Below are 19,650 nucleotides of genomic sequence, written 5' to 3'. Positions count from 1 at the left end.
CCACCACAATTGGGATATTCCACGTCATCATCTTCTGCAACAAAATAATCGCTTAAGTCATACTCTTTGTAAACAATTGACACATAACCAAATGCTTTGCAGTTGGAACACTGCAGTAACCTACTCTTACGCCTACTAGACGCCTACTGCTTTAACTGTGATTTTAGCTCTCTTTATCCGTCTTTAAGCCACTGTAGTCCATCCAGTATTCTCATCACCTTCATAAAAATCGTCTGTCCTCAGTTGCAACACTCACATCAGCACAATAATTGTTTGTTGGAAATTCATGAAATTGGTTTCCATGGCCGAGCGGCCGTACTCAAGCATAAGATCACCATACGCAATGCTAAGCGTCGGCCCCTACCTGCCCGAACGCATAGGGCCAACTATAACATTTGGTGGAGGATAAATAATAATCTGGGGCTGTTTTTCATGGTTCGGATTAGGCCCCTTAGTTCCAGTGAAAGGAAATCTTAACGCTACAGCATACAATGACATTCTAGACGATTCTGTGCTTCCAACTTTGTGGCAGCAGTTTGGGGAAGGCCCTTTCCTGTTTCAGCATGACAATGCCTTCGTGCACAAAGCGAGGTCCCAACAAAAAAAAGTTTGTTGAGATCGGTGTGGAAGAACTTGACTGGCATGCACAGAGCTTTGACCTCAACCACATTGAATTCCTTTGGGATAAATTGGAACACCGACTGCGAGCCAGACCTAATCTCCCAACATCAGTGCCCGACCTCACCAATGCTCTTGTGGCTGAATGTAAGCAAGTCCCTGCAACAATGTTCCAACATCTAGGGGAAAGACTTCCCAGACGAGTGGAGGCTGTAATAGCAGCATGTAGTGTATGTCATGTAGTGTATGTTCAGGATAAGGGGACTGAGGCACACTCTCAACGAATCCTTCAAAGCGTCTTCTAACACGTGCACACTGTTATTGATTGGTGTGCCTCAAGAAAGCTAAGGCAACTGGGCTGAATGACTATCGCCCCGTAGCACTCACTTCCGTCATCATGAAGTGCTTTGAGAGACTAGCCGAGGATCATATCACCTCCACCCTACCTGACACCCTAGACCCACTCCAATTTGCTTACCGCCCCAATAGGTCCACAGACGACGCAATCGCAATCACACTGCACACTGCCCTATCCCATCTGGACAAGAGGAATACATATGTAAGAATGCTGATCATTGACTACAGCTCAACATTCAACACCACAGTACCCTCCAAGCTCATCATTAAGCCCGAGACCCTGGGTCTTGACCCCGCCCTGTGCAACTGGGTCCTGGACTTTCTGACGGGATGCCCCCAGGTGGTGAGGGTAGGAAACTACATCTCCACCCCGCTGATCCTCAACACTGGGGCCCCACAAGGGTGCATTCTCAGCCCTCTCCTGTACTCCCTGTTCACCCATGACTGCGTGGCCATGCACGCCTCCAACTCAATCATCAAGTTTGCAGACGACACTACAGTGGTAGGCTTGATTACCAACAACTACGAGATGGCCTACAGGGAGGAGGTGAGGGCCCTCGGAGTGTGGTGTCAGGAAAATAACCTCACACTCAACGTCAACAAAACAAAGGAGATGATTGTGGACTTCAGGAAACAGCAGAGGGAGCACCCCCCTATCCACATCGACGGGACAGTAGTGGAGAAGGTGGAAAGTTTTAAGTTCTTTGGCGTACACATCACGGACAAACGGAAATGGTCCACCCACACAGACAGCGTGGTGACGAAGGCGCAACAGCGCCTCTTCAACCTCAGGAGGCTGAAGAAATTAGGCTTGTCACCAAAAACACTCAGAAACTTTTACAGATGCATAATCAAGAGCATCCTTTCGGGCTGTACCACCGCCTGGTACGGCAACTGCTCCGCCCACAACCGTAAGGCTCTCCAGAGGGTAGTGAGGTCTGCACAACGCATCACTGGGGGCAAACTACCTGCCCTCCAGGACACCTACACCACCCGATGTCACAGGAAGGCCAAAATAATCATCAAGGACAACAACCACCCGAGCCACTGCCTGCTCACCCCGCTATCATCCAGAAGGCGAGGTCATCAAAGCTGGGACCAAGAGACTGAAAAACAGCTTCTATCTCAAGGCTATCAGACTGTTACAGCCATCACTAACATTGAGTGGCTGCTGCCAACATACTGACTCAAATCTCTAGCCACTTAATAATTAAAAATGGGATGTAATAAATGTATCACTAGTCACTTTAAACCATGGCACTTTATATAATGTTTACATACCCTACATTACTCATCTCATATGTATATACTGTACTCTATACCATCTACTGCATCTTACCTATGCCGTTCGGCCATGGCTCATCCATATATTTATATGTACATATTCTATTCATTCCTTTACACTTGTGTGTATAAGGTAGTGGTTGTGAAATTGTTAGATTACTTGTTAGATATTACTGCATGGTCCGAACTAGAAGCACAAGCATTTCGCTACACTCGCATTAACATCTGCTAGCCATGTGTATTTAACCAATAACATTTGATTTGATTTGTGTGGCACTTTGTCTAATATTAATTTATGTTGATTATTGGTTGTGTATTGGTAAATATGAATACTGAAGGCCTAAATATTTACGGGAGATATTTTGAGATGATTGCTGTATATTATGAAGTATTTATCATTATATAGGCTACTTACCTGTTATGAGGTTTTATGAAATGTACCCGTTGTTTAAACAGATGGTATTGCCCAGGGAAGGGATAATTGCCCTTATGATCTCTTATTTATTATTAATCATACATTCAAAATGTATGCTTAAATTTTGTTTTTACTCAAAGGTACTCCCTGTTCACAAAAGCCTCCTCCCTGTAGGCTTTTGGAATTTCTGTCTCCCTCCCTCCCTCCCTCACACACACACACACACACACACGAAGTTATTGCTGTATAATTAGTGCTACTGAATATGCGCCAAGTTCTTTGGTATATAGGGCTATAGATCTACATATACTGCATTAATGTCAGCCTACTGTATTGAAAAGACAGGCTGGAAATGTGTTGCGTGCGAGTGTGTGACGCGCTTCCTCTTTTCTGCGCACAGAAATCTGTCAATTTTTCTCTTCGGTCGTTTACGATTCTACAAACTAGGAGGGGCTTAATACCGTGGAGGCAGGACGGCTGCTGCTTACACTGGGACTGTGTGTACATCCACTTCAGCCCTCATGCACTAACGATTGACATATTTCAGGTAGGATTTAAGCTTTTTTATCGTTCCAACGTGTTTATAACACTGATGTTTTAGGTTAGTATGTATCTTTGTATCTTGTATCTTTTATTGGGCTAGTATGTATTCACTTGTTTTCACTTAGGCTAGTGTGTTAATTTCATATGTCGTTTGCCCATAATTGAATGATGGTTGATTTCATTACACCTGCAAACACGTAGGCTATTTAATATGGGACAATCGTATTACTTAATTAAACATAACTGCCTTTCTTGAGTAAATATTTGGACTATAGTTTCCAGAACCTCATCTTGCTAATGAGAAATATTCAGTCCGTTATCAGAAGGATGTGCGAACTTGTGAGGCAATCCCCTATTGACCGTTTGATATTATGTAGGGTACATTGTAGATTCCACAGTCACTGCTGTCATCACTAAAGGGTGAATTTGCAGTCATATTTTAATGGTATGTCCTAAACCTATCAAGCCACGGTCATGTTCCCAAAACTAATAGAATTAGGCGACTGTAGCCTAAACGAAAATTTCAAGCCACTGACGTTACCCCACCAGTACTCTACTGCTAGCCTACAGTACATCAAGACAACCATTTCCCATATGATGAGATTGAGCTGTAACCTAATATATGCTGTCCATGGGCTATTTAGAGCATCATTGATTAATATGAGAACCGGGAAAAAATGTAAATGTTGGGTGTTTTACTTTAGCCTACGTGTAGTTACATTGCATGATAACTATAAACGCCGAGCCTCCCTCCCCCTCATTGCCCTACATAAGCCAATAGCTTACATTATAAGCCTATGATGCTGAGTGCATGTTGGAAGCAGCAAACCGTTTGCGATTCCTGCTACTCCTGCCTTGTTCATGTAGTTACAGACCCGAGTTGGGTCCAGATTTGGTCACAGAAGGCTACGAGTTAGAGTCCTTCAACCATCGCCATTGGCACTCCATGGTAATACAGCTGCACTGTATTTTAAAGACATCGTAGTAGCAGGTGTCCAAAGGCGCATCCCAAGATATGGTCATAATAGCGGTCCAAATGTACCAGTCTTAAGGTCGTATTTATATTTTTCTAGACCAAACCATTTGGAGTGGTAAGAGGACACACAATAGCATGCGCCAAATATCATGACATGGTATTCGAGACAACTTGGTCATGCATATGCATAACTTGGTCAGACATCAAATACATTTAAATTTAAAGTGTGATCTTGTGGTCAGCTTTTGTCAATAGACACACTGCTTAATAGTCGATATGCCTAAGGCATTCTGCTCCACAGCAAGCTTACTTGTTAGGTAGCCTATATGTGGACCATTAATTTGAGTCATGTGACAAGTTTTGTGCTAACTGGTATCCTTGGGACATCCTTAACCCTTCCCTAACCTTAACCCTTACCTTAACCATTTGAAAGTTCAACTTTAATGGCGGTAGGGACGTCCCAAGGACCTGAACAGCATGGACCCCATCTGACATGCTGAATTCCAAATTGACCCCTTACCCCCGAGGCACTCCTGTAGATCTGAAAGGATTGCTTATGTGTAATGGCAAGATTTCGACTCAGCCAATCAGATGGCAAGTTGAATAAAGTTTATATGAGGATATCAAATTTTGTGTGAAATGAAAGCTAACCTATATTTTTAGGAAATAAAGGCATAGATATGTTTTTCATCCATTTTCCACCCTAAAGATTAGGAATAAGCAAATGCTTTGATTGCTGGTCACACAGATAGAAAAGGGTTCTTAAAAAATATATATTTATCATTTATATTTAGTGTTGCAGAAATTATTCTACTTTCTATAATTTTAAGAGATATTGCTTAATGTCTTGTCATTCTGTTACCAAAACCCCACATATCTTTAAAGTGTTTTCAAATTTTGATAGGTCTATGAAAGTTCATAGACCTATCAATTAGATCATGTTTTTACTGATAACAATTTTGTTTGATGCGTATTATTCACTTTATAATTCATAATCACTATGTTACCAAATCGGTAACAGATTGACTGAAAAATAAGTAACAGAATTACTGCAATTGAATTGGCCACAATGGGAAATCATAGTAGTCGCAAACCAGAGTTGCAGTTGAGCACAGTAGAATACAGTCAAAAGTAAAGGTCAGTAGAAGTACAGTAGAGCACACATTAGTAGGCAGTATACTGTAATATACTCTACTGGACACTACTGTGCTCTTCTGTACTGAACTATCTCTACTTTTTTTCTTTACTCTAATGTGCTCTGCTATACTCTACTTTTTGTGCTGTACTGAACTATACTCTACTCCACTATACTGTAAATCAAATCACATTTTATTTGTCACGTGCCAAATACAACAGGTGTAGCCCTTAGTGTGAAATGCTTACTTACAAACACTTAACCAACAATGCAGTTCAAGAAATAGAGTTAAGAAAATATTTACTAAATAAAGTAAAACATAAAATAAAAAGTAACAGAATAAAATAACAACAAGGCTGTATACAGGGGGTACCGGTAGCGAGTCAATATGTGGGGGTACAGGTTAGTCAAGTTCATTTTTACATATAGGTAGGGGTAAAGTGACTATGCATAGATAATAAACAGCGAGAAGCAGTAGTGTAAAAACAAAATGTAAATAGTCCGGGTGTCACGCGGGACTAGGTGTGTGAGGAAGAATCAGGCGCAGAGAGTTCCACAGGGAAAAGTGCACTTTAATACGGCACAAAAGCAAGTCCAAAACACAGGGCGCGGAAATAAATGGACCATCCAAAACACAGGGTACAAGGTCTAGAACACGAACACACCTAAATAACGCACACACGTAACACAAGAATAATCCCGCACAAAACAAGGGCGGGTAAACGTACTTTAAATAAGGAAGCCCATCAAGCACACAAACAGACACAGGTGCAACTAATAAGACAAAACAAACAGACAACGAAAAAGGGATCGGTGGCGGCTAGTAGGCCAGTGACGACGACCGCCGAGCACCGCCACCACAGGCAGGGGAGCCAACTTCGGCTGAAGTCGTGATACCGGGTGGCCATTTTGTTAATTGTTCGGCAGTCTTGTGGCTGTGGGGTAGAAGCTGTTAAGGAGCCTTTTGGACCTAGACTTTTTAATTTTTCCATTATTTTACCAGGTAAGTTGACTGAGAACATGTTCTCATTTACAGCAACAACCTGGGGAATAGTAACAGGGGAGAGGAGGGGGATGAAAGAGCCAATTGTAAACTGGGGATTATTAGGTGACCGTGATGGTTTGAGGGCCAAATTGGGAATTTAGTCAGGACACCGGAGTTAACACCCCTACTCTTACGATAAGTGCCATGGAATCTTTACTGACCTCAGAGAGTCAGGACACCCGTTTAACGTCCCATCCAAAAGACGGCACCCTACACAGGGCAGTGTCCCCAATCACTGCCCTGGGGCATTGGGATATTTTTTAGACCAGAGGAAAGAGTGCCTCCTACTGGCCCTCCAACACCACTTCCAGCAGTGTCTGGTCTCCCATCCAGGGACTGACCAGGACCAACCCTGCTTAGCTTCAGAAGCAAGCCAGCAGTGGTATACAGGGTGGTGTGCTGCTGGCTTGACACTCCAGTACCTCTTGCCGTTCTGTAACAGAGAGAACAGTCTATACTTTGGTGACTGGAGCCTTTAACAAATTCTGTGGCCTTCCTCTGACACCGCCTAGTATATTGGTCCTGGATGGCAGGAAGTTCGGACCCATTGATGTACTGGGCCATACGCACTACCCTCTAGCACCTTAGTCAGATGCCGAGCAGTTGCCATACCAGGCGGTGATGCAACCAGTCAGGATGCTCTCGATGGTGGAGCTGTAGAACCTTTTGAGGATCTGAGGATCCATGCCAAATCCTTTCAGTCTCCTGAGGGGAAAAGGAGTTGTTGTGTCCTCTTCACGACTGTCTTGGTGTGTTTGGATCATGATAGTGTCATTGGTGACGTGGGCACCAAGGAACTTGAATCTCTCGACCTGCTCCACTACAGCCCTGTCGATGTTAATGGGGGCCTATTCGGATCTCCTTTTCCTGTAGTCCACAATCAGCTCCTTTGTCTTGTTAACATTAAGGGAGAGGTTGTTGTCCTGGCACCACACTGCCAGGTTTCTGACCACCTCCCTATAGGCTGTTTCTTCATTGTCGGTGATCAGGCCTACCACTGTTGTGTCGTCGGCAAACTTAATGATGGTGTTGGAGTCGTGCTTGGCCACGCAGTCGTGGGTAAACAGGGAGTACAGGAGGGGAATAAGCACACACCCATGAGAGGCACCAGTGTTGCGGATCATTGTGGCAGATGTGTTGTTGCCTACCCTTACCACCTTGGGGCAGCCTGTCAGGAAGTCCAGTTGCAGAGGGAGGTGTTTAGTCCCAGGGTCCTTAGCTTAGTGAGTACTATGCTGTTGAACGCTGAGCCGTAGTTAATGAACACCATTCTCACAGGTGTTTCTTTTGTCCAGGTGGGAAAGGGCAATGTGGAGTGTGATTGAGATTGCGTCATCTGTGGATCTGTTGGGGCGGTATGTGAATTGGAGTGAGTCATGACCAGTCTTTCAAAGCCTTAATGGCTACCAACGTGCGTGCTACGGGGTGGTAGTCATTTAGGCAGGTTACTTTCACTTTCTTGGGCACAGGACCTATGGTGGTCTGCTTGAAACCCACGACCTTGTGAATGTTGACCTGTTTTAAAGGTCTCGCTCACATCGGCTCCGGAAAGCGTGATCACACAGTCGCCCGGAACAGCTGGTGCTCTCATGCATGCTTCAGTGTTGCTTGCCTCGAAGCGAGCATATAAGGCATTTAGCTCATCTGGTAGGTTCCTGTCACTGGGCAGCTCGCTGTTGTGTTTCCCTTTGTAGTCCGTAATGCAAGCCGTGCCACATCTGACGAGCATCAGCGCCGGTGTACTCTTTTCTACTCTTTTTTTACTGCACTTTACTGAGCTGTACTGTACTGTGCTAGACTTGTACTGTACTGTGCTGTACTGTGATGTTAAAACTTGTGAAAAATGGATGTCGATAATTGATACCGATTTTGTCCTATCTGGACCAACCAAATTGGCTCTTGTTAGGGGGCTGAGCTCATTAGAATAATAGCCAGTGTGTGGAATAATATACAAACATGCAAAGGAGAATATTGCATTTTTCTACCTTTTTGTCTACCTATTCAGGATACATCACCATGAAGAGAATGACATTCATAACCATGCATTTCTGTATAGTACAGATCATTGACCCATGATGTCATTATGTTACCATCATTCTGTTACTGGGTGTTGAGCCACTTCACTTACTGTAGTTCAATAACCAAAATATATTTTTCAAACATCTTTCTGCAGACAACTTTGAATCTGAATGCGGAGTAGATATTTAAGAGTTTTTGGAGAATGTGGTCACATAAAAAACTGATCAAGATTTTACTGTCATTTTGTTACCTTTGCATCTGCAATGTTCCTCAAGTAGATGTGTTTCAGGAAAATGTTCAGTGGCAATTGTTAAAAGTAGACTTCTGCATATAGGTGTATGGTTTATACAGTTTTTTGGTTGGCAATGGTTTTTAAATCAAAAAGTGAGTCTCAGTGTCAATCTGTTATCGTGGAATTGCCCATATTGCCCTATCAAACTCTTTCAGAGCTTCATTTTTTTTTTTTTACAACTTTTTATCCCAAATTTCGTGATATCCAATTGGTAGTTACAGTCTTGTCCTATCGCTGCAACTCCAGTACGGACTCGGGAAAGGTGAAGGTCGAGAGCCAGGCGTCCTCCGAAACAAGACCCCACAGTATTTGTGCAAAGCTGTCATCAAGGCAAAGGGTGGCTACTTTGAATAATCTCAAATATAAATATATTTTGTTTTGTTGAGTCTATATGTGTTATTTCATAGTTTTAATATCTTCACTATTATTCTACAATGGCCATTGTGACGAGGTTAGAGTCTGTTTGATTGAGTGTGTGGACAGGTGTCTTTTATACAGGTAACAAGTTCAAACAGGTGCAGTTAATACAGGTAATGAATGGAGAACAGGAGGGCTTCTTAAAGAAAAACGAACAGGTCTGTGAGAGCTGGAATTCTTACTGGTTGGTAGGTGATCAAATACTTATGTCATGCAATAAAATGCAAATTAATTACTTAAAAATCATACAATGTGATTTTCTGGATTTTTGATTTTTTTGATTTCTGGATCAAAATTGCAGACCTCTACATGCTTTGTAAGTAGGAAAACCTGCAAAATAGGCAGTGTATCAAATACTTCTGCCAGTTGGGGCACCCTGCACTAGAGACTGTGTGCCAAAATCAGACTTAAAATGCACTGTGGGACTTAAAGTAATGATATCTGAATGTCATATACTGTTTGAAGAACAGGATAGTAAAGGCAAGCGAATGTCAACAGTGTTCAGGTGATATGCGTTCATACTGAACTGTTCCAGTGTTAACCTTTGGCCAGTCCATGTTCAGAGCTAGAGTGGGTTCTCCCCATGATCCTGCAGTACAGAGCATCTGTGCTCCATCAGTCTGTCATGTACCCAGTTATAATTAGCTCACATTACCACAAGTGTTGAAAGTTCAGATGGAGCATGCACTTGCCAACGGCAACTGATCAAATCCTATACAGTTCATCTACCATCACCTCATGGAAAACACAGAGGGGAATTTAGCAGCTTCCGATTCAGTGGTTACATCTGCAGGATGACCAGAGGTTACAATATCAGCAGCACTGTACCACTTTTAAAACTGGCTAAGGTACACAGCATATTTCTGGATCCTTCCAACAGAGTTAGGTAGTCAGATCCATGTGGGTGGCTCACAGGTAGAAACTCAATGTTCTTTACTACTGGATGGCTTTCACCATATTCTATCAGTTGTTGATGTAGTCGTCACAATATGCAAGATATAGGCCTACCTACAGTAGTACAGTAGATTACCTGGCTTAGACAATTAACAAGTGAAGTCATCCTGTCTCTGTCATGTGTGCAGTATCAGATTATATTCAACATAAACTCAGTACAGTCAATACACACTGAAACCTGATATCAGGTCAGACAGTATGGCTTATTACAGTATATGTTTACCTCTTATTGTCATTTCCCCATCTGTATCGTCATCTAGCTGGAGTAATTAAACTTCAGCTCGCTCGTTAATGGTTTACATTGACTTTGCCTGATCAGAAGCAACCCATTTAAGAGGCCATTACGACTGTGTTTACACATGCAGCCCAATTCTGATGATTATCAAAAGACCAATAAGTGGAAAAAAATCAGAATTGGGCTGCCTGTATAAACACAGCCTATGAAAATTACTCTGGATTACGGGAAGCTATTAAGGTCCTTGTTAAGCAAGCTCCAATTCATGCAAAATTGCCCTCCTGTGTAAATTATTCAACTTGTAAGTTTATTGTATTTTGTGGAATTACTAGTACTTGAGATCCCATTTGGGACTCTGCAAAAATGTCATAGGAAACGGCACAGTGATCCATGCAAGAGAAATATTGTCTTTACATTTTAATTTTGGCAAATTAATGCATTTTGTGGCATGTGTTTTAGATAAACAGGTGCTAATGACAGTGTAATGAACTATGCTACCCTCTCTTCATAACTCATGATCAAAATGCTTTAATAAATCCAATTAATTCCCCCTGTGTTTACTTCCTTAAAGGAGGCCTCTGCTCCAGCAGAGCCATTCTGATTCTCATTGGCTATTTCTGGGTCATAGAGGAAGAACAGGATCCCATCAGTCAAACATATGTCAGTTTGAGGAGAAATATGTGGGACAAGACTAATGTGCTTAGACATCGATAGGAGAGTTTTTTTTTTTTTTGCAAAAATAATCTGTAGATCTGTGAAAAAAGCTGTCAAAAAATAAAAATCATCGTGACAAAGGTCACTCAGTCAAAGGTTCATTAGAAACAGTCAGTCATTCTTGATCTACTGCACAGTGCCAGTGAAGAGGACAAGCTGCTGTTTACAGTGTGTGAGAGGAGGCCTATGTTTCCCTGTCATCCGTTAGAAAGTAGTCTTCCTCCCAGCTGTTGCAGTTGCTCCGTCACTAACATAGCATTCCTGGATGGAATTCCCCAGGAAATGTTTAGCCATTGGGAAGTAAGGGATTGGGGAATGAGGGTTTTGGAGTCATCAGAGAGTGTGTGGGAGTTGGAAACTGCAACACACCCTGTGCTATACTGTGTTACTGTAGCTCTAACCCTGCCTTTGTGTTCTCTGTTTTCCACTGAAATAGATGTGCTGCTTACTGCTCTCTGTATGGTCACAGCATATCAGACTCTATAGGGCTTGCCTGTTTTTTAAGGAACACAAGGTAGCTATCTTGTTTTCTTCTTCTTGGGTTCAACAATATGTATTTCTAGCATGGTGGGTGGGTTTAGCAATGACTAACAATGGGTACTATGAACTATCCCGTTGATCCAGTGGCAGTGAAAGGATTGGATGTGGAGAGTATGTTTATGTTTTTTTTATTAAGTTAACATGGTCTGTGTGGATGTTGGCTTGGGTGGTTGTTGGGGGGGGGGTGTGTTCAGGTTAAAATACATTATTATACTTAGACAGTGAGAGACAGTGAATGTTTCTTTGGTTCAATATTGTTCTGTCCACTAGATTTCGATTATGGTGCATAATGCCATGTGACTTTTCTATGGCATTTTCTGGTATGATCTATGTATGTTGACTGGAATGAAGTAAGTGAACTCACCTTGTTTCCTGGGAGGAATGAACTGAGTGGGGCTCATTGTTGGAATACTTCCCTCCTCAGTCCTCATATACACATTTTCCAGAATCACTTCCCTCACTTGCTCTCTCGCATTGTCAGAGCTTTTCCAGGGGAAGTCCTGGTCTTTTACAGAGTTAAAGGACAAGTACAGTAGAAAGAATGTTCCTGTGATTAAGAGGTCACTAACTCGCTCTACACAACAGCTGAGCAATCCACTTTCACTCTTACTTAGATATTATTGATGATGCAAAAATATAGCTACAGTCAAAAGGAACACAACATCTTGCTACCGGAGTCTGAAATGTTAGAGAGACGAGGGACTGTTTCTGAACACTGCTGATGTGTGGTTGATTTTCTGGCACTTTACTACAGCGGAAGCATCACTCAGGTGGGTGCTACGCTGTCGGCAATGGAGGATCAGCTACCTACGGAGGAGCGGCTGCTATGGGGGAACTGGGAGCGTCAGACAAGGCAATGTGCCCTGATGTAATGCTCTTGGCCTGTCTGATAGACTGACTTTCTCCCTGGCTGTACTGTACCATTGATGCGCCCTCCGCTCAAGCCATACTCAAGCCATCACCTATAAGTCTTTGCTAGGTAAAGCCCCGCCTTATCTCAGCTCACTGGTCACCATAGCAGCACCCACCCGTAGCATGCGCTCCAGCAGGTTTATTTCACTGGTCACTCCCAAAGCCAATTCTTCCTTTGGCCGCCTGTCCTTCCAGTTCTCTGCAGCCAATGACTGGAATTAATTGCAAAAATCACTGAAGCTGGAGACTCATATCTCCCTCACTAACTTTAAACACCAGCTGTCAAAGCAGCTTATAGCCCATCTGTAAATAGCCCATCCAACTACCTCATCCCCATACTGTTTTTTTTTTTTTCCCCTTTGCACCCCAGTATCTCTACTTCCACATTCATCTTCTGCACATCTATCACTCCGGTGTTAATTTGCTAAGTTGTAATTATTTTGCCACTGGCCTATTTATTGCCTTACCTCCCTTATCTTACCTCATTTGCACCCACTGTATGTAGACTTTTTTTCTCTATGTGTCATTGACTGTATGTTTGTTTATTCCATGTGTAACTCTGTTGTTTGTGTCGCACTGCTTTGTTTTATCTTGGCCAGGTCGCAGTTGTAAATGACAACTTGTTCTCAACTAGCCTACCTGGTTAAATAAAGGTGAAAAAAGTAATAATAATAAAATACTGACTTCTCCTAACTGCCTTAACTCCTTTCTTCCATCTTTAATTTGTTGTTCATTTATGCATTACGTATTTTGTTAACAAGAACCACAATGGAAAAAAGTATCTACACTTTTGTGTGTGTTATCCTCTGGTTTCTAAATGCATTTTATCCACATGTGTGGTTGTATTAAGTTTTAGTTTTTTTAAATGGTCAAATAATCATATCATATTTGCACAGATTACATTTTTTGAAAATATTTTGATGTGGCTCCGCATTTCAAGAAAGACTGGGTCCTTTCTCTTCGGATTATTCTAGAGATATTTTTGAGTGGCATGACAATGAAGAAGAAGCCGTTTTAGATGATGGTTATGAAACATGTTATCATCTGTATGTATATCAGTGGCAGTAGTAATTGGAGCTGTGGTAGACTCCGCCATGGCAGACATATGACAAGTAGGTCAGTAGACTGACTCCAGTGTGGTAGGGCTTAGGTCCGGGCACTGGTATGTGCCATGCTGCGGCTCATCTATGGGTCAAACAGGGTGCCTGTCTGAGCCAGCGGCCAATGTGACAACATTTGGATATGTTCCCTCAAACGCCCTGTTTGAGTTAGTTTCCATGTTTGTGTTCTCGCAAATGTGTTCTCTCTTTGAGTATGTACAGTATCTTGAGGTGAGCTTCCAATATGAAAGGTACAATTTAATATTGAAAATGGAAAAGCTTTATTCTTGTTAAGTTTCTATTCGGCCTTGGAGGATGGTTGGGAACTGAGTGAATTACTTTCTGATAAGCATTTCTTCAGTATGGTTAATTCCTCAAGAATTATATATTTTATAGAATTGAATATTGCAAACTGTCATTTCATTTAAACTAGGTTTTGACAGTAATTATGCATGGTATTGTATGCAGTCATCATTGGTATGTATTTTAGCAATGGGGGTGTGTGGTATATGGCAAATATACCAGGGCTAAGTGCTGTTCTTCTGCACGGCGGAGTACTAGGACACAGCCCTTAGCCGTGGTATATTGGCCATATACCACAAACCCCTGAGGTGCCTTATTGCTATTAAAAACTGGTTACCAACGTAATTAGAGCAGTAAAAATAAATGTTTTGTCATACCCGTGATATACAGTCTGATATACCACGGCTTTCAGCCAATCAGCATTCAGGGCTCGAACCACCCAGTTTATAATTTTTTATTTTTTTTTATCAACCTGAGGTCAGAGGGATAATTATTAACATGCTGTTAATGTGTGTGTTTGTTTATAAATATTCTGATTGTTGCTAGATAGAGGCAATACTTCTTATAGAGAGTTTCTCATGGGGAAAAACTTGATCAACATATCTGTTGTATAGAAAAGGAAAGGAATGATTTTGGACTTTGTTCTGCTCCCCTACAGGGAAATGTATTATCTGTGGTAAGGATCATGAGATGTCTTCTATTCAGCTGCATGTGAAAAGGATGAAAGTTGAAAAGTTCAACTGATGCTCCTCAGGGTTTTATATGCTTGTTTCCACCACTAACGATTTGACTGAGTACTATTGCGTATCTGGCCACAGAATCAATGTGGTCAGTTATAGAGCCACTAACCAGAGCACATACTGACCTACTGCACTGACACACTGTTCACCTAACATACACAGTTACCAGGGCATTTACATTTAAGTCATTTAGCAGACGCTCTTATCCAGAGCTACTTACAAATTGGTGCATTCACCTTATGATATCCAGTGGAACAACCACTTTACAATAGTGCATCTAAATCTTTTAAGGGGGGGGGGGGGGGGGTTAGAAGGATTACTTTATCCTATCCTAGGTATTCCTTAAAGAGGTGGGGTTTCAGGTGTCTCCGGAAGGTGGTGATTGACTCCGCTGACCTGGCATCGTGAGGGAGTTTGTTCCACCATTGGGATGCCAGAGCAGTGAACAGTTTTGACTGGGCTGAGCGGGAACTGTACTTCCTCAGAGGTAGGGAGGCGAGCAGGCCAGAGGTGGATGAACGCAGTGCCCTTGTTTGGGTGTAGGGCCTGATCAGAGCCTGAAGGTACGGAGGTGCCGTTCCCCTCACAGCTCCGTAGGCAAGCACCATGGTCTTGTAGCGGATGCGAGCTTCAACTGGAAGCCAGTGGAGAGAGCGGAGGAGCGGGGTGTTGTGAGAGAACTTGGGAAGGTTGAACACCAGACGGGCTGCGGCGTTCTGGATGAGTTGTAGGGGTTTAATGGCACAGGCAGGGAGCCCAGCCAACAGCGAGTTGCAGTAATCCAGACGGGAGATGACAAGTGCCTGGATTAGGACCTGCGCCGCTTCCTGTGTGAGGCAGGGTCGTACTCTGCGAATGTTGTAGAGCATGAACCTACAGGAACGGGTCACCGCCTTGATGTTAGTTGAGAACGACAGGGTGTTGTCCAGGATCACGCCAAGGTTCTTAGCACTCTGGGAGGAGGACACAATGGAGTTGTCAACCGTGATGGCGAGATCATGGAACGGGCAGTCCTTCCCCGGGAGGAAGAGCAGCTCCGTCTTGCCAAGGTTCAGCTTGAGGTGGTGATCTGTCCTCCACACTGATATGTCTGCCAGACATGCAGAGATGCGATTCGCCACCTGGTTATCAGAAGGGGGAAAGGAGAAGATTAATTGTGTGTCGTCTGCATAGCAATGATAGGAGAGACCATGTGAGGATATGACAGAGCCAAGTGACTTGGTGTATAGTGAGAATAGGAGAGGGCCTAGAACAGAGCCCTGGGGGACACCAGTGGTGAGAGCACGTGGTGCGGAGACAGATTCTCGCCACGCCACCTGGTAGGAGCGACCTGTCAGGTAGGACGCAATCCAAGCGCGGGCCGCGCCGGAGATGCCCAACTCGGAGAGGGTGGAGAGGAGGATCTGATGGTTCACAGTATCAAAGGCAGCCGATAGGTCTAGAAGGATGAGAGCAGAGGAGAGAGAGTTAGCTTTAGCAGTGCGGAGCGCCTCCATGACACAGAGAAGAGCAGTCTCAGTTGAATGACTAGTCTTGAAACCTGACTGATTTGGATCAAGAAGGTCATTCGGAGAGAGATAGCAGGAGAGCTGGCCAAGGACGGCACGTTCAAGAGTTTTGGAGAGAAAAGAAAGAAGGGATACTGGTCTGTAGTTGTTGACATCGGAGGGATCGAGTGTAGTTTTTTTCAGAAGGTGTGCAACTCTCGCTCTCTTGAAGACGGAAGGGGCGTAGCCAGCGGTCAAGGATGAGTTGATGAGCGAGGTGAGGTAAGGGAGAAGGTCTCCGGAAATGGTCTGGAGAGGAGGGGATAGGGTCAAACGGGCAGGTTGTTGGGCGGCCGGCCGTCACAAGACGCGAGATTCCATCTGGAGAGAGAGGGGAGAAAGAGGTCAAAGCACAGGGTAGGGCAGTGTGAGCAGAACCAGCGGTGAGGATCGGATGTCGTCGACCTTCTTTTCAAAATGGTTGACGAAATCATCCGCAGAGGGGGAGGGGGAGGAGGATTCGGGAGGGAGGAGAAGGTGGCAAAGAGCTTCCTAGGGTTAGAGGCAGATGCTTGGAATTTAGAGTGGTAGAAAGTGGCTTTAGCAGCAGAGACAAAAGAGGAAAATGTAGAGAGGAGGGAGTGAAAGGATGCCAGGTCCGCAGGGAGGCGAGTTTTCCTTCATTTCCGCTCGGCTGCCCGGACCCCTGTTCTGTGAGCTCGCAATGAGTCGTCGAGCCACGGAGCAGGAGGGGAGGACCGAGCCGGCCTGGAGGATAGGGGACATAGAGAGTCAAAGGATGCAGAAAGGGAGGAGAGGAGGGTTAAGGAGGCAGAATCAGGAGATAGGTTGGAAAAGGTTTGAGCAGAGGGAAGAGATGATAGGATGGAAGAGGAGAGAGTAGCGGGGGAGAGAGAGCGAAGGTTGGGACGGCGCGATACCATCCGAGTAGGGGCAGAGTGGGAAGTGTTGGATGAGAGCGAGAGGGAAAAGGATACAAGGTAGTGGTCGGAGACTTGGAGGGGAGTTGCAATGAGATTAGTGGAAGAACAGCATCTAGTAAAGATGAGGTCAAGCGTATTGCCTGCCTTGTGAGTAGGGGGGGAAGGTGAGAGGGTGAGGTCAAAAGAGGAGAGGAGTGGAAAGGAGGCGGCAGAGAGGAATGAGTCAAAGGTAGACGTGGGGAGGTTAAAGTCACCCAGAACTGTGAGAGGTGAGCCATCCTCAGGAAAGGAACTTATCAAGGCGTCAAGCTCATTGATGAACTCTCCAAGGGAACCTGGAGGGCGATAAATGATAAGGATGTTAAGCTTGAAAGGGCTGGTAACTGTGACAGCATGGAATTCAAAGGAGGCGATAGACAGATGGGTCAGGGGAGAAAGAAAGAATGTCCACTTGGGAGAGATGAGGATCCCAGTGCCACCACCCCGCTGACCAGAAGCTCTCGGGGTGTGCGAGAACACGTGGGCAGACGAGGAGAGAGTAGTAGGAGTAGCAGTGTTATCTGTGGTAATCCATGTTTCCGTCAGTGCCAAGAAGTCGAGGGACTGGAGGGAAGCATAGGCTGAGATGAACTCTGCCTTGTTGGCCGCAGATCGGCAGTTCCAGAGGCTGCCGGAGACCTCGAACTCCACGTGGGTCATGCGCGCTGGGACCACCAGGTTAGAGTGGCAGCGGCCACGCGGTGTGAAGCATTTGTATGGTCTGTGCAGAGAGGAGAGAACAGGGATAGACAGACACATAGTTGACAGGCTACAGAAGAGGCTACGCTAATGCAAAGGAGATTGGAATGACAAGTGGACTACACGTCTCGAATGTTCAGAAAGTTAAGCTTACGTTGCAAAAATCTTATTGATTAAAATGATACAGTACTGCTGGCTGGTGAAGTAGGCTAGCTAGCAGTGGCTGCGTTGTTGACTTTGTTTGAAAGTGTAACTGGCTAGGTAACCTCGATAACCTCGATAATTACTCTAAACTACACAATTATCTTAGATACAAAGACAGCAACGATAACTATGTATCTAGCTAACACTACACTAATCAAATCGTTCCGTTGTAATGTATTATTAGTTTCTACAGTGCTGCTACTCGGTAGAAGTTGACTAGCTAGCTAGCAGTTGTTGACTAGATAGGAGAACGGTGGCGCGGCGACGAAAATAGCTGGCTAGCTAACCTCGATAATTACTCTAAACTACACAATTATCTTAGATACAAAGACAGCAAAGACAACTATGTAGCTAGCTAACGCTACACTAATCAAATCGTTCCGTTGTAATGTATTATTAGTTTCTACAGTGCTGCTAGTCGGTAGAAGTTGACTAGCTAGCTAGCAGTTGCTGACTTAGTAGGAGAACGGTGGCGCGGCGGACGAAAATAGCTGGCTAGCTAACCTCGATAATTACTCTAAACTACACAATTATCTTAGATACAAAGACAGCAAAGACAACTATGTAGCTAGCTAACACTACACTAAGTCATTCCGTTGTAATGTAATAGTTTCTACAGTGCTGCTATTCGGTAGAAGTAACTAGCTAGCAGTGTTGACTACGTTAGGACGAAAATAGCTGGCTAGCTAACCTTGATAATTTCTCTAAACTACACAATTATCTTTGATACAAAGACGGCTATGTAGCTAGCTAAGAAAAATTGCTCAGATCAAACAAATCAAACCGTTGTACTGTAATGAAATGTAATGAAATGTAATATTACCTGTGGAGCGAAGCGAAGTGCCATCATAGATCTGTGACAAAAATGATGTCTAAGCATGATGTCTAAAGGACAGTACTTTGCAATCCATAGAACAGAGCAAGGTACCTGGCACACTTTGCATCCCGTAATGACTGTTTGTTCCCTGTGAATTAAGGTCAACTTGTTGTGACCTGCCTGGGCGTTCTGTTCTTTAAGTATAGTGGACAAAACTCATGGCCTACTGGTCAACCCCTCTAATACTTGTATTATCTACGTAAGGATAAGGATTATATTTGACTCATGTTTACACTAAATCAGTTATAGGAGTCTTCGTTACACATGGGCCATATTTGTGCTATGCTGTTGAAGCACAGTGTGTGTGTGATTGGGCCAATGTGACCGTGAGTTCTGCTCCCCTACAGGGAGAATTGAGTGGGAAAAATTTTTCACAAAATTTGGTGTAATATGAGGCTTTGCTGCTTGCTTTGTAATATGAGTTGTATTTTGATATCAACATCTGTTTTAATTGTTTTATTTATTCATAAATATTGACAAATATAAACAAATGTTATTTGGTTATTTTTTTCTTTATATTGTTGAACATAATATACTTTACAGTTATATCAGTGTTCCAGAGTGGGATCTCTGCTACTGTTAGAGTTATGATCCAATTTGTAAGCATTCCCAAGCGAGTGAATGTGAAAATGGACTCAAAATTGTTGCCCTCTGCTGGTGATTTGCAGACGGGGGCAATGATGCGAGTAAAAGGAGGTCTGTTATTGGTTACATTGCCTACTATGACAATTTCTCTGTATAAAATGGTCAATAACTCTAAAAGTAGCAGAGCTCCCACCCTAGAAGTTTGAAATGCCTGTG

General features: G+C 43.6%; 1 protein-coding gene across 3 annotated transcripts in view; it reads left to right on the top strand.

The window, feature by feature from the left end:
- Nucleotides 1-3,106: 3,106 nt before the first annotated feature.
- LOC129862464 (talin-2-like) overlaps nucleotides 3,107-19,650 on the top strand; it is a 147,328-nt gene continuing 130,784 nt past the window's right edge. For 2 of the 3 annotated variants that reach the window (XM_055934174.1, XM_055934173.1), the window contains exon 1: nucleotides 3,110-3,221. The gene's annotated coding sequence lies outside the window, so the exon portion shown is untranslated. Of the gene's footprint in view, nucleotides 3,222-19,650 lie in introns of all 3 variants that reach the window. The other variant, XM_055934175.1, reaches the window with a different exon arrangement.

Source organism: Salvelinus fontinalis, chromosome 9 (genome assembly GCF_029448725.1).
Source record: "Salvelinus fontinalis isolate EN_2023a chromosome 9, ASM2944872v1, whole genome shotgun sequence".
NCBI lineage: Eukaryota > Metazoa > Chordata > Actinopteri > Salmoniformes > Salmonidae > Salvelinus > Salvelinus fontinalis.
This window is presented reverse-complemented; position numbering and strand designations above follow the sequence as displayed.